General features: G+C 44.9%; 1 protein-coding gene across 3 annotated transcripts in view; it reads left to right on the forward strand.

The window, feature by feature from the left end:
- The first annotated feature begins 5,712 nt into the window (after positions 1 to 5,712).
- The window catches only part of LOC119433929 (neprilysin-1-like), a 97,237-nt gene continuing 88,872 nt past the window's right edge, over positions 5,713 to 14,077 (forward strand). For all 3 annotated transcript variants that reach the window (XM_049658872.1, XM_049658871.1, XM_049658870.1), the window contains exon 1: positions 5,713 to 5,809. The gene's annotated coding sequence lies outside the window, so the exon portion shown is untranslated. The remainder of the gene's footprint in view (positions 5,810 to 14,077) is intronic.

Raw genomic sequence — 14,077 nt, forward strand, 5'->3', positions numbered from 1 at the left:
ATGCTGAACTTTCCCTGTACATTATTTATCGAAGAAAGGTAATAGAGGTGCCGCCATGTAGCGCACAGAAAAAGGCAGAAATTTAAGAAAATAAACGAAATAAGCAAAAAGAACAGATGGAAAAGATGGAGCACCTAAAAGAAGTAAAACGATGTAATCTAAAGCGCAAAAAATGTCGAATAAAATTTGAAGAAATTTCGAAATTTTGAGAAGCGAAAATTACCTAACGTGAGAGTCGCGGCACTAATTTCCTTCTTCATTTAGCAGTTTGTTCTTACTTTTCACATGTATTTTCCAATGCGCAGGACTTCTCTGGGTGGTTTTGTTTCCTGAGCTGCCTATTTCCGTCTTCATTGGGCGTTCTACAGTCAACCACAAAAGTTTACGCACCACGGGATTCAGAAAACGTTCAATTTCTGAGCAGCCCCTAACAGTAGTCAGTAAAACCGAATATCAAAACGTTGTTCACGTATAGTGGTAGAGGCGGTAAACGCGAATACTAGGCTGCGTTGGGAGGCTGCGTAGATATTCAGCTTTCTCTCAGATCTCGTGTTTCGTAAATTTTGTGGTTGGCTGTAAATTTATGCGCACACATTGTCAAGTGGTGTGCACACGCTTCCGCAAAATATATCGTCAATTCAAGCACTTATTAGACAGTAACGTGCTGGCGACTATGTGCGAGTTGCATTTATTGAATATTGATTCATTTTCTTTCCGTCTATTATTACGACAATGAAATCCGGAATAGCCAACGACCAAGCTTGCAATATTTTCAACCTCATGACACCATTCTTTTTATCAATTAGGAGAGCAATAACGACGGAAAATATCTAATTTAATTCAATTATGTCAGCTAAGAAAAGAGGCTGACGTACCCAAAGTTTGAAATCAGCATACAGATAAAATACGTAATCAAACATTAGTACACACTATATCATAAAACATGATGAAGATCAAAAATGAAACAAAGGGAAAGCCCCACATCACTACACCAACTATCCGAACAATGGCCTGAGCACTTTCGTAAAACACTCGGTATCCTCTTGTACGCAGCTCTGATACTCACCCCCGTATTCTAAAATGTTCCTCTGCTCGAACGTGCACGTCAACCCAATGAAAATGATGATTTACTGACGTCCCCTTTGAAGTGCGGTAGTGACAAATAGTCACCTAGTCTGATTTAATCAGGTATGGTATACATGTTTTTCATTGAAGCGTTTTGTTTAGATGCCATTACTCTTTTTTTTTCTTCGTTAAAACCTCTACAGGGTGTTTCAGTTAATTTGAGCCAAACTATAAAAATATGCAAATGCTACATAGCTGGACAGAACCAAAGTAATGTTCTTTGCCGTCGCTTGGAGATATACCGGTTATTTTTTGGCATGCAGCCTAATTACATAATTAGTCCTAAATGATTAAACTTTTCAATTATTTTATATAGGGTGAGAAGTGTCAATAAGAAAATTGTAGAGGAGCATGAAAAACACCCGATAAAGCTTTCTGTTGATTAATATATAAAAGTTTTTTCAAGCGCGAAAGCAGCTCGCGAATACACGCAAAGTGCCTCGAGCGGCCAGTCGCCCCGCAATTTTGCGTGTAATCGTGGGATTGTTTCATGCTGGGGAAAACAATTTTATGTAGCACGTATTGAGCAACAGAAAGCTGTATCTGGAATTATTCATGTAGCTCTACAATTTACTCATTGACAGTTTTCATCTAATTATAATGCTCAGAAGTTTATTCAATAAATAAGACTAATTATCTGATTAAGTCTGAATGCAAAAAATAATCTGAGTATCTCCAAGCGACGGCAAACAACATTTTCTTGGTTTGGTCCAGCTACATAGCCATTTTCATATTTTTAATGTTCTGCCCAAGTTAAGTGAAACATCCTGCATATCAACCTTGCACAACTACCTATGCCTGTAAGGGATCCGGTCCTACTAATCTCTTTACTGCTTTTTATTGCGATAGCAATTATATGGACACTTCAACCGGATTTCTGCCGTCGGCGTCGCCGTCGCCGTCGGCGTCGCCGTGAGGTTCCGTATAGATAAAATCTTCGCCGCGCGCCGTATGCCCCAGAGGCAGCGTGCGGGGACGCGCGCTATCACGGAGAGCGAACGCACTCAATCTCCCACGCGCAAGCAAGAAAGCGGAAAGCCAGCGCCGGAGGGAGCAGGGGGGGGGGGGGGGGGGCACTTCTCTGCCAACAACCGCGCTCGTCGCTCGTCCGCACAGTCTCAGCGAGCGCGGAGGGAGCGTAGGGGGGGGGGGGGGGGGGGGGGCGCACTTCCACTCTGCCAACACCCGCGCTCGTCGCTCGCTCGCACCGTCTCTTATCTCCACACGGCTCTGACCTTTACATTCGCCGCTCAGTTTCCGTTGAAGCGATAGACCGCACGTACCTTCCCCGTTGCGGCGTATATGCGCTTGCTGCCAGCGTTTTGACGGTCGTTGTCTGCAGTCATTCAGTGTGATCTATTCATGTTTGTTTGTGCGCGCTCACACCACAGTTAGTAATAGTCGGGCCACATTTTCCAACGCACGCTACACATGCAATGCTGCCCGGATCGGCAGTGCAGCGCTACAGGTGTGTCCCTTCGCACGCGCTGCCCACGGGCAGCGCTTCTCATCAACACCACCGTTTCACACGCGCCTTCTCGTGGTCATCGAGTCTCTCTTCATGTCGGTCTACTTACGCCGCAGCACACCTGCTGACCTTTAATGCTTCCATCCACTCTAAATCCAAGCATTTCTGGAAGATGTAAATCACCTACTGGTCTCGCTAGGTAAATACTTTCGGATTTCATTAGCACATGGTGAGAGGCTCCCGTTTTTTGCGGCAGCAGACACACGCCTCGTCTGGTTGCGAATATTTACTCCCATATGTTTTTGTCCTTAGGGCAACCAGCTCGAGCCTCTAATATCAAGGCACTGCCCATTGCGGTATCATGCAAATTTTGCCTTATAATTTGTTTCTGGTCGTTCTTGTAAATCTCCACCGTCATTTTTGTTCGCATTCCTTGCATCTAATTTACGGTCTTTGTTTCTCTCACTTTCTATAAAGAAAGTAAACAGCAGCGCCACCTTTCCACCGGAGTGGTTACTAGGCTTAATGGTAATCTACGGAAATTCTTGAGAATTGTATTAACTTCATATAGTCGAAGGACGGCACTGGGCTCCATGCGGTTGAGCGGAGGAAGAGCTTCGAGTTGAGGACCACTTAATTGAGATTTCGGGGGCTAGCCCCGTACGTGGTCTCGAGTGATCCTCAACTCGAGGGCTCGTCCTCCGGTCCACTGATTAAAGCACAGTGCTGCCCCTCGGCGGATTGTGACGCTACGCTTCTCAAGAACTGCCGTGGGGTGTCAATGAAGCGCAGTGATCACTACTGCCGAGGGCGCTGCTGCCATCCCCTTTCATAAGTAGAGGTGCAGTGTTGAGTGAAGGAACGCTCTGCAATACGGGGGCGAGAATCACAGGTCTTCCTTGGAAGCATTAGGCCACGTGCCCACCAAGACGCAAAAGGCACGGCGTTTAAATGATTTTAGCGTTCCCCAATTAAAGGAGGTCGCTGCTGACGCGCGTGCTCACTCCAGCGTTTTGACAGCGAGTTTCCGTTGTCATCGAGTGAGATGTGTTCATGTTTGCTTGTGCGCGCGTTACATCACCTTGTTCATTGAGTTAGTATGCCTATGTTTACAAGTTTACACGGCCGATAAAACTACTAGCCTTATTGTTAAAGTTTGCCGATAGTTTGCTATCACTATCGATGCTTCTCCTTTCGGGCGAAACTGCGACTTTTAAATGGGTTCCAAGCACCCACAGCATTCGTCCCTCGCTTTCGCTCGAAAAACCAATAGCTCATCTTATTACAGTTCGCGCCCGAATTATTAACACTTGATTACTGCCGATTTCATCTTCTTCCTCGCAATAATTGTGAATGCGGTATGGCATGGACATATATTCGTTACAATTTTTATGATTTCTAATAACTCATCAAACTGCCAGTCTGATCAAAGACAATTACACCACTACAATAATGTCTACTCATAATAAATCAGCACTCCCTGATAGGAGAAAGAGAGCACTATTAATTCGATTATATCGCGACATTTACTCATTCACGTCTCCTGCTTGTTCTTGAACAAGTATATAGTGCCTGAATGTCCCTGATCCCTTTTCTTCTTTTTCTTCCCATTTTCTCCCTTTCTTTTTCGTCTTCTCTTTAAGTTTTATTTTTGTTTTGTCATCGTTCGTTCTCTTGGCTCCTTCGATTAAGCCAATAAAGGTGGATGTTGCCTCCAAGCACTCGACAGACGGAATGCCTGATTCATCAGTACTCATACGAAACTCCCTTCTCCCTCATATCACCCGTACATTCTCACACCCACCCCAAATATTATCTCACTTCCTTTCACCTAGGCACCTGTTTCACTGTTTTTCGCTATGTTTATTCCTGCTCCCTGTATGATCATACCTCTCCCAGTTACAACTCTGCAGTCCAAACCCTTGTGTGTACAGTCAAAAAGGATTGCCATCCTGCTCGCCACCATGCAGAACCAGACCAGGAGGCTTTTCACGGCTCGCGAACTCGAGAATTCTGAAGAGTGTTTTCTTTTTTTTTCTTTGATCTACTTTTCTCTCTGTTTTCTTCATATTTTTTTATTCTCTCAAATCTCTAATAATGCTCTTTCATTACGGGTCATTTATCCACATATTACTCAATAATAATGTGAACATTTCTACGTTTCACTGCTGTGATTCGGTTACACCTCGGTAATTTTTTATACAATTAGATTTTTCAATAAATTTTCTTTGTGTTTCTATTTTCCTTTCAACTGATCTCCAACCTGCTATACCTCTGCTAGTGCGGGTTTCCTTCCCATTGATCTAGGTTGTTCTTAGTATCGAGGGATTGAAACACATGCTAAGAGCCGTGTCGTCGCGCGCAACCCGGTAGCTTTGCCCTTTGGTCACCTAATCGATTGGGCATACATTTCACGCGGCCAACTTTTTTTAATGGAAAAGCCACATATAATATTGATGGAACTTTCACCGTGACACACAGGAATATTTGAGACCTGCCGCATGCTAGAACATCGATCTGGGCTCTGCCGCCAGCAAGGTTGACTTTGTCCTTCGGGATAAAATATTCATCATAAACTAGGACACTGAAACCACAAAAAATCCTGAAGCATTCACTTTTGTAATTCAATTCCGTACACGAATACCTTCACAACATAATTAAGATTTCATTGCACCATTACTGTCAGTTACTTGAGACAGCAGTCGTCGACATCAGTAAGGTTTGCACATTAAGCAGATACTATTACACGTCAAATTGTTCTAAAAATTTATGTGTGAGTAGTGCCTAGCACAATTGAGTAAGATATGCAGAAATAACTTTAACACAACTGCCTTCCAAATTTTACCACGACTCAGTTCAACAGTCTCTTTCGTTTTGTGCTATGCAAATTTAACCCTTTTGAATAAAAATATGCGCATTTAAAAGGTTTCCGCGAAGGTTTGTCTTAAATCTAGCGATAATTTTACCAAAACTACCCTTGAACAAGTGCTTGAGCATCCTTCGAAGACCTGCATTGTGGCTTCTTGAAAGGCGTTCAATTATGCTGACAAAGATTATTGTGCTTTCTTTACGTACGTGGTAGAGATTTTCTGTCGAAGAAACAAACAATAGGAAAAGAATCACGACCAAACCGCGCGACATGCTCGCAGTATCCAAGGCTACAGCTTTCCGTAGCAGACCATTATATTTCACCTCGCAGTCAAGGAACGCCACGGCGTGAGTAATTTCTGTATGCTTCTTGCAAATATCTCGAGCTGACTGAAGTAAGGAGATGTGTGGTTTATGTTCTACAGGGCTCAGTCATTTGCGCCGAGGCTGTTTCATTGTATGCTGGGTATTGCTCGTGAAAAAGTATATCGAACTCATTTTATCGGCAAATGCTTTTACTGGAGTAGGAATGGAGCCGGAGCTCTTTTGTGCACAAGCCGTCAGCGTTCAGTTTCCTTTGGTACAAGATATTACCCATAAATTAGGAAAGAGTGGCGTTTTCTTGGAGTATACTTCAAGGAAAGGTTTTTGAACAAAGATAAATTACCTATACAGTAAGATTGGCTAAAATAAACAATAACTGAAATAAAGTAGTTTGGTGGAAGCAAGGCGTAGACATTAAAAAGAAATGCAGCGGTTAACTAAATGCAGAAAGATTTCTTTCTGGGAGTAATATAAAGAAAAATACCCGCAAGGCCTTCGATCTCTTTGTGGGAGCAATCTGTTGTCAAGTGTGCGAAGAGCCGAATTCACATCAGGAGGCTCGTTCGGCCGCCATAAAGGTAACGAACATTTACACATTAGTTGCCACGTGCTCAGCTGTACCCAGTTGGCAGAACGTTTGTATTTCTCCACAAGGGTTGTGAAAATTTTTACAACTTGAGGCAATGTGGTCTAGAAACACAATGGTAGGAAGGAGACCCAGCGTAAAGCCGAATACAGATACAGTTAGCCGCGAAATTTTGCAGAGAGTATAAAGTATAGTTTCTTTCCTCCTGATCACTACGACAGCAAACGCGCAAGTGGGTCTATATAACCCAAGACGATATATTTGACGGATAGGCGACATTTTAGTTTTCCTTGAATACTTGCTAGATCTGAATTATCGGCATGTCGGAGTGGACGTAACACGCCGAAAGATATCTCTGGCTTATTTCGAAGTGTGTGCGTGAGAGGGTAGAAGCGGAGAGGGGAAGCGGAGAATGGAAGAACTGGGGGGAGGGGGGGCTCCATTTTTTTTTGTGTGGTCTATCGCTTAGTCATGAATAATCTGGCGTTTGTCTGCGCTTAAAGTTGCCGCATGCATGACGCGTCATGAGGACAATGCACAATCGAGCGTATCAATGAGATGCTAACGTAAGCGCTGTCAACGGGTACAATTTATGAGACGGTAAAAGGTTGAAAATGGTGCACAAAGTCTCTGAATGCTTGCCGTGCTTTCTAGACGATATGAGGTATGTGTCACTGGGGCTTACGTGGTAATTTTGTAACTTTTAAGCGGGTGAATCAGCTAACACGGAGCAAGAAAAAAAAAGCTAAGCTTTTTGCGTTGGTGAAACCATATGTTGCTATCAGCCTCCCGAAGACAACGTCAGTAATGTTGTGCCCCTAATATTTAATTAGTGTGGGTAATTAAATAAATGTGTTTGTATTCAATTTCGGGCACGAACTCAATACAAGGTTTGTGGAGGTTTAGTACATTCCTTTCAATAGCTCCCGGTACGCCTCCTCTCTCGTAGCTCCTCCTCTGAATTTTAGAGAAAGCCGGTGTGGCGTAAATGCAGAGTGCGTTAGTGGCTTGGAACCGCTTTTGCGTGCTTCATTTGAAGCGCGAATAATGGAGTTACAAAGGCGTTGGAAACATAGGGAAGTGGATTTTTCAAATGTGTTCCAAGAGCCTTGTATTGATATTCTAGGTTAAGTTGGTAATGGATAGTTTGTTAACTCATTCTTAACTAATTATTCCAGTTATTAGAACACAGCAAGCACTGTCGGCTTCTCATCGAGGTTTATAACAACATACAGTTGGTTTCCAGGCACAGAAACTGTAAGACTTCCTCCATATTCGCTGGGAGGCTCTGCAGAAAACTGATGTGCATGCACAAATGTTATTTTCTTACTGGTTTTGCTATATTAAAGATTTCTATGCTGGATCGGGAAAAATAAATTTAAGAAGAGTAGCACAGTTACTGTTGTCTCTGGTCGAAGCATCGGTGACTCCAGAGAAAGACACTCTAAAAGGGCACTTCATAAGATATGGGGTATTGTGAAATTTAAGAGGGAACGCAAGCCAGACTAGTTTACATGTAGCGATAACTCCTCACGTGTGAATTTTAACCACATACGTTAATATCTGACACGCAGCTTTTTCTTTGAACACACACACCCGTATTCTAGAAAGTTCACCGACTCTATACTTCCCTCTCCACACGAGAATGTTTACTGCAGCGCCGCCTATCGACAGAAGTGGTCACTGTGCGTGATTGAAAACTTTGTATTTCTTGAGAAGTGTAGCTTCTTTTTCATACGAGGACCGGCGCTATGCTCAACTCGGTGAAGAGAAGGAAAATCTTCGTGTCGAGGAATAGTTTTGAGGATACGGGGGTTAGTTCGTTGAACATGTGTATGCAAAAAAGTAAGGCATGCGTGAATAGTCAGTCCCTACGGCTTCGCGAAAGCAATCTGGACCTCTGCCTGTACCGGACTACCGCCTCCACGCATAACAGCGCGGTACTCTCATAATTCGGCCCCGATCCCTCGTGCCAAATGAAGTAGATGTTTGAGACGATTTGGAACATGCGTCACGCCGTGTAGCACGGGCTACAGCACGCGTGATCACGCCATGCAGTTACCATTGCTTGGCAATAGACGAAGGAATGACGCGGGCGAATCTTAGTACTGCATTTCAGGGCGTACTTCGCTTTGAGTCAGTGTTGTACACGTCCCTCTGAAACAGGAACGAAAGCTCGTTCCTCGTCGCTTCCTGATCTTGAAACGAGTTACCGTAACAAGTTCTTTTTGTGAAAGGAACAGCGTTCCAGTTACGCTTGGAACGTGTCTTTACATTAACGTTGCATCTCATTTTTAAAATTAAAATATAGTCACCAGGGACAATCTGACCACTTGTAGCGATCTCGTTAAGGCATGTTACCTCAGTCGCCGAACCTTCCTCCCACCTCACCCCAAGTTCAGCCGGGCGCAGGCTACCACCCTGCGTCTGCTACAAACAAATACGTACCCTTCACCCGGCCGCCTCCACCTTATATTCCCTGAAGTTTACAGTACCCCCAATTGCCGGTGCTGTGGCACTCACCCGGCTACGCTTTCGCATATGCTGTGGGAGTGCGCAGCACAGTACACACACATTAACACCACGACCATCTCGTCGAGGTTGCGTGAGGCTCTGCGGAGCTCCGCCCTCGACGACCACACCTGGGTGACCCAGCACGCCCGTCAGGCGGCGACGTCCCCTCATGCGAGGCTTAGGCCCGGCCATCATAAAGTGCTGGTTCTACAATAAAAGTTTATTCCGCCTCCTCCTAGTGTCGGACAATCCTGAGGTGAAAAAAACGAGCACTTAAAAACTCACAGCGCACTACGTATATTATATGAACTGTAACATCGCCGGCAGCAGAATATCTGGCGATAAAAAGAATCGAAAGAAACGCTTCGTGACAAATCTTTCAGAGAGCACCAGACATACTTCAGACGTGTCTAACTGCAGTTTTGGTGCTCGTGTACTGAAAGTGCAACACATATGGCATTTTACACATTGGCCTTCAAATGCGAGTCACGTGAGGAGTGGAAATTTTCCATCCGCCACGAAGTCCCTCGAGTTGCGCTGTGTTCCTGACGTCATCGTTCCTCTGCGGCAGGCCGGCATGAAGGAAATATACAGGAGGGAGCATCACGTGACAACCTTGACGCCAAGTCATAAAAAAATATAACGGAAAACTCCCGAACAAAAAATGCACTATAGTCACGTGGATGGGCAAGTGGTAGTTCTTTGCGCCTCCCTCAGTCACCCCTGCATGATGTGCTGCGTACGTGCGTGCGTCTGTTCAATGCGATCGAACGTTTACAGAAGGAAAGTTGTGGAACTTAACGAGTTACCGTTACAGTTCCACCCACCCTTAAGGAAACGGTGGCGTTGCTCCGTTCTTCACAAAAAATTACACCATCTTCCCGTAGGGGAACCCTGAGTAGTAGGCGAAGCAGCCATGGGGTCGACTCAAGTGCCCACTAGTTTTCAGTTCGTCGTTTCCGTTAGGTTGAGGTACGTAGCTACCGGCTTCGCGAGCCCGAAATTCGGGATCGGCCTGTCGCCGCTGCCGTTTCGTGGCAGCGACTCTAGCCCTCTTCTCCGCGGCGCTGTCCACGGCGCTGACACTGGCGTTCACGCTGGCGCTGTCCGTGGCACTCATCGCGGCGTTGCGGGAGGAGAATGAGAGGAGCGGAGCGCGCGCGCGTCATTATACCGCGAGCTACAGTGGCACCCCTCCGCGGAGTATGCAGCGCCTACCGTCGCGCCTCTAGCCTAGGCTGCTTCGCATTATCGCGCGCGGAGCCGCAGGTGTTGCCATTCGTTGCGCAATCCGGAGAAGAGAGGAGGAATGCCAAGAGGAGAGATGAGATAAGACGAGGAGGGGGAGGAGGATGCGCATACGCAGTGCGTGTGTGGACGCCGCACGGCGGCTGGATGGAGGGAGGGAGGGAGAGAGTGACATAGCCCCGACCATAAGCTGCTTCGCATCTAAAAGGAATTAGTTCCAGGAACGCCATTCCGTACAACGCTGCTTTGCGTGCAGCCTTCGTCACCGTTCGTCACTCGACATCATAACATCGCTGCGCTGACGTCTCACAGTGCGCACTCGCATAAACTGCTGTTTACATTTCGGCATATCTCGTCTAGTGAAACACACAGACATTGCAGTGATTATACGATGGAAAGAAATTACAATACAGACAACTGCACGCATCACATTTAGTTGTAGAGAATTTGATGAACCGCTTCATGAGAGCTTCGCTTCCCTTACATTTCAATGCGTTTCTTTTTTTGCTTTTGGTAAATTTAGCATAGGTTTAGTCATGGCCAATCAAGGGTAAGCTACGGAGGCAAAATGGGGCCCAGTAAGAGCGGTATAGAAATTGTCGTATGCGTTAGTTTAGGTTCGGGAAAAGAGAACAGTAGCATGGTATTTACAACAGGAAAACAGACTAAATACACTACTAAAGGTTAAATTTGAGTTCTGTTTCTGTTGGTCTCGTCCGCGTTTGGGCAAATGCGATAGAATCGCAAGTGGAAACAAACGTAATTATTTGCTCTTAGAAACCAAGAGCGCTGACAAACTACTTGGCGCGTTGACACTTATGTAATGACGCATACGCACACGCCTATATTTTCTCTCCGTTGTCTCGGAGAGCTGTCCGCGCGTATATGTTGAACAATATTTTTTGCAGCTGCCTTTGTCCTGTGAACGGTCCTTATCCTCTTAAATAAAAAAAAAGACGACTAATCCGAGAAAAGTGCATCTGCCCATGCAACAATGAAATGTGCACGTAATATGGACGAAACCTGAGCAAGAAAAAAATGTATATTACAGTGAACATTTATGTGAGGGCGTGCAGCCCTCCCTGTTTCACTAATACTGCATTTATGGCAGTCTGATCAACCTGCTATAATTTCATTTGCGTACTGTAGCTAATCTGTGTCTCTACGGTATAAGTCTGTGGAAAATATGCTCTGTGTGTTATAGTATCCATATGTCTATGCAGTCTGCATAAGCGTAATGTTTTCTTCGCTTTATAATAGTAATGAATACGCCATCAGAATTATAACAGTAAGCAATACAATAAAATAGCGAAAGAAGTTTAATTTCTCCAATATGAATTTCAAAAGCACACATTAGGTTCTAATATGCAATACAATTTGCAAAACGAACTTTACTGAGAAGTACTGGAATTATACAAAATGCGCTGATAAAACATACAATAAGCAAGTATTTTAAATATGTAAGATGGCGATACTTCGATTTCCTACTAGCCATTAAGATTTCAATCCTGTAGCTATTAAGGAGCGTATGCTACAACAATAGATTCTGTCTGGTGAGAACGGCCTTTTTCAGGCAGGTGCCAGAAATATTCAGCAACACGTCCCGCTCTGCTGGTCTCGGATCAGCAAATCAGATCCATATGGTGGAGAGATGTTGTAAATAAGCGATTTAACACTGCTAACATCAGTACTACATCGCAGTCGCCATAAGGAATAGGTGAACAAAACCCCAAGAAACCGTAATCTCTGGCGATCAGCTGATGCCTGACCAGGCTGGTTTTGCGGGTCTCCCTAGCCCGAAATAAAATCCCAATAGTATCTGACATCACTTTGGACGCACTACTACTACCATCTCGTTCTTTTTGGATTAAGCGTGTAGTATAATCAAAAGGATCGTTTGAGCATGCAGCAGGAATCCGAGACCGACATCGCTTACGCGAGGGTTGAGTTACCGAAGCGCCTGCAACCTTTACAATCAATGTGCGCACTTCTGCGACCATGTTTAAAAATTATGGCAGCATGGCAGACACGAACTATTAAGAAAATGAAAGCCAAACGCTGCCTTGCCGCTGCATGGGTAATTGTCTTCCGTGTGTTCTCGCTATTTCAATCGTTTTCGGACAATGCGCCCACTTGGCCAATTGTGCAACACCGCTTTTCTAGAGCGAAGCTGTGTCTGGCTAGGCTTCCGGCCGTGCGCTTTTCGTGTGCGTGTGCGAAAATACGAGCTGATCCTGGTGATAGTGCAGAAAGGGTCAACAAGGAATTGAAATGCATAATTGACTAATTAACAAAAAATTACTAATTACGGTTTTAACTGATTACCTAATGACCCATATTGCAATTTACAAATTGTAGCCGTAGAGTTCGCAAGGCGGATCCACTTGGAACAAATTCTCGGGATGACACCAGTTTTGAGATATTAATTCCCGAACTTTGTGGAGAAATGCATTGGCGTTCCAGTCACTGGCTTAACAAAACGTCGCTTTATGCATTGAAGCACAAAATAACTGGAACGCCAATGCATTTCTCCGCAAAGTTCGGGAATTAATATCTCGAAACTGGTGTCATCATGAGAATTCGTTACTCGTGGATCCGCCTTGCGAACTACACGGCTACAATTTGTAAATTGCAATATGGGCCATCAGGTAATTAGTTAAAACCTAATTAGTAGATTTTTGTGATTTAGTTGATTATGCACTTCAGTTTCTTGTGCAAGTAATGTCCGCCTCTTCGAGTAGACCACTTCATTAACCAGAATTGCGCTATCTTCCACAGGAAACCTTTAAAAAATTGAAAATGTGTTTGCTGAAACACCCTGTATATTGTAATGGTTCGTGACAGCAGAACACATGCAAATATACACTGTTTGTTTTTAGGGTGCTTAAGCAGCAGGTTAAATGTTGGTACTGTACATAAAACCAACCGCGGTGGCTCAGTCAGCTAAGACATTGCGCTAGTGAGCACGAGATCGCGGGATCGAATCCCGGCCGCGGCGGCCGCATCTCGATGGAGGTGAAATGCAAAAACGCTCGTGTGCTTGCGTTGTAGCGCACGGCAAAGAACCCCAGGTGGTGAAAATTAATCCGCAGCCCTCCACTACGGCGTGCCTCATAGTCAGAACTGGTTTTGGCACGTAAAACCCCAGAAAGAAGATACAGACTGTCCATAAAATGGATGCCTGTCTAACTACAACGTGTTTCAACAGCTTAAGTATTATTAGCATCACAAATGAGAACATTCTTGTGCTCATCTCTACACTAGACGAAATCACACTGCTGGTTCCACAAGAAAATGCATGAAAGACATGCAGCTATTAGAACTGATGCATTCCTTTTCTGCACAAAGGTGATGCATCGCTTCACTACTGCGTCGCCCATCGCGGAAGGGAGTGACGAGCAGCGCGCCGAAGCGAGCGGTCGGTGGTGTGTGGTGACGCTTGAGATAAATACTCCAGAAGAGAGGCTATCCAAGGATCGCGGCGTTGCTCAGCTGGCATGTCGGTGTATGTAAGAGACGAAGAATCCTAGCTGGAGACAGACGCAGCACCATCCTCATCGGGCAGTGGCGAGCGCGAAAGAGCATCGGCATCCGTATGCTTACGACCGGACCGGTAGACAAGACGGATGCCATAGTCCTGTAGACGAAGCACCCAACAAGCTAGGCCACCAGAGGGGTCCTTTAACGACGACAACCAGCACAGGGCGTGGTGATCAGTCACGACGTCAAATGGACGGCCATATACGTAAGGTCGAAATTTGGTGATTGCCCAAACGATTGCAAGGCATTCTTTTTCGGTGACTGCCCTAAGGTAAACTAAACAGAACAGCAAGAACATTTGGAACCAACAATACGAACTGTGGGTGAATTATCGTGCGTTCAACTGTTTACTACATTATATTCAGTACTTTCACTTCAATTTACCAACGGGTTATTCGGTGTTG

The sequence above is a fragment of the Dermacentor silvarum genome, chromosome 11 (genome assembly GCF_013339745.2).
Source record: "Dermacentor silvarum isolate Dsil-2018 chromosome 11, BIME_Dsil_1.4, whole genome shotgun sequence".
Lineage (NCBI taxonomy): Eukaryota > Metazoa > Arthropoda > Arachnida > Ixodida > Ixodidae > Dermacentor > Dermacentor silvarum.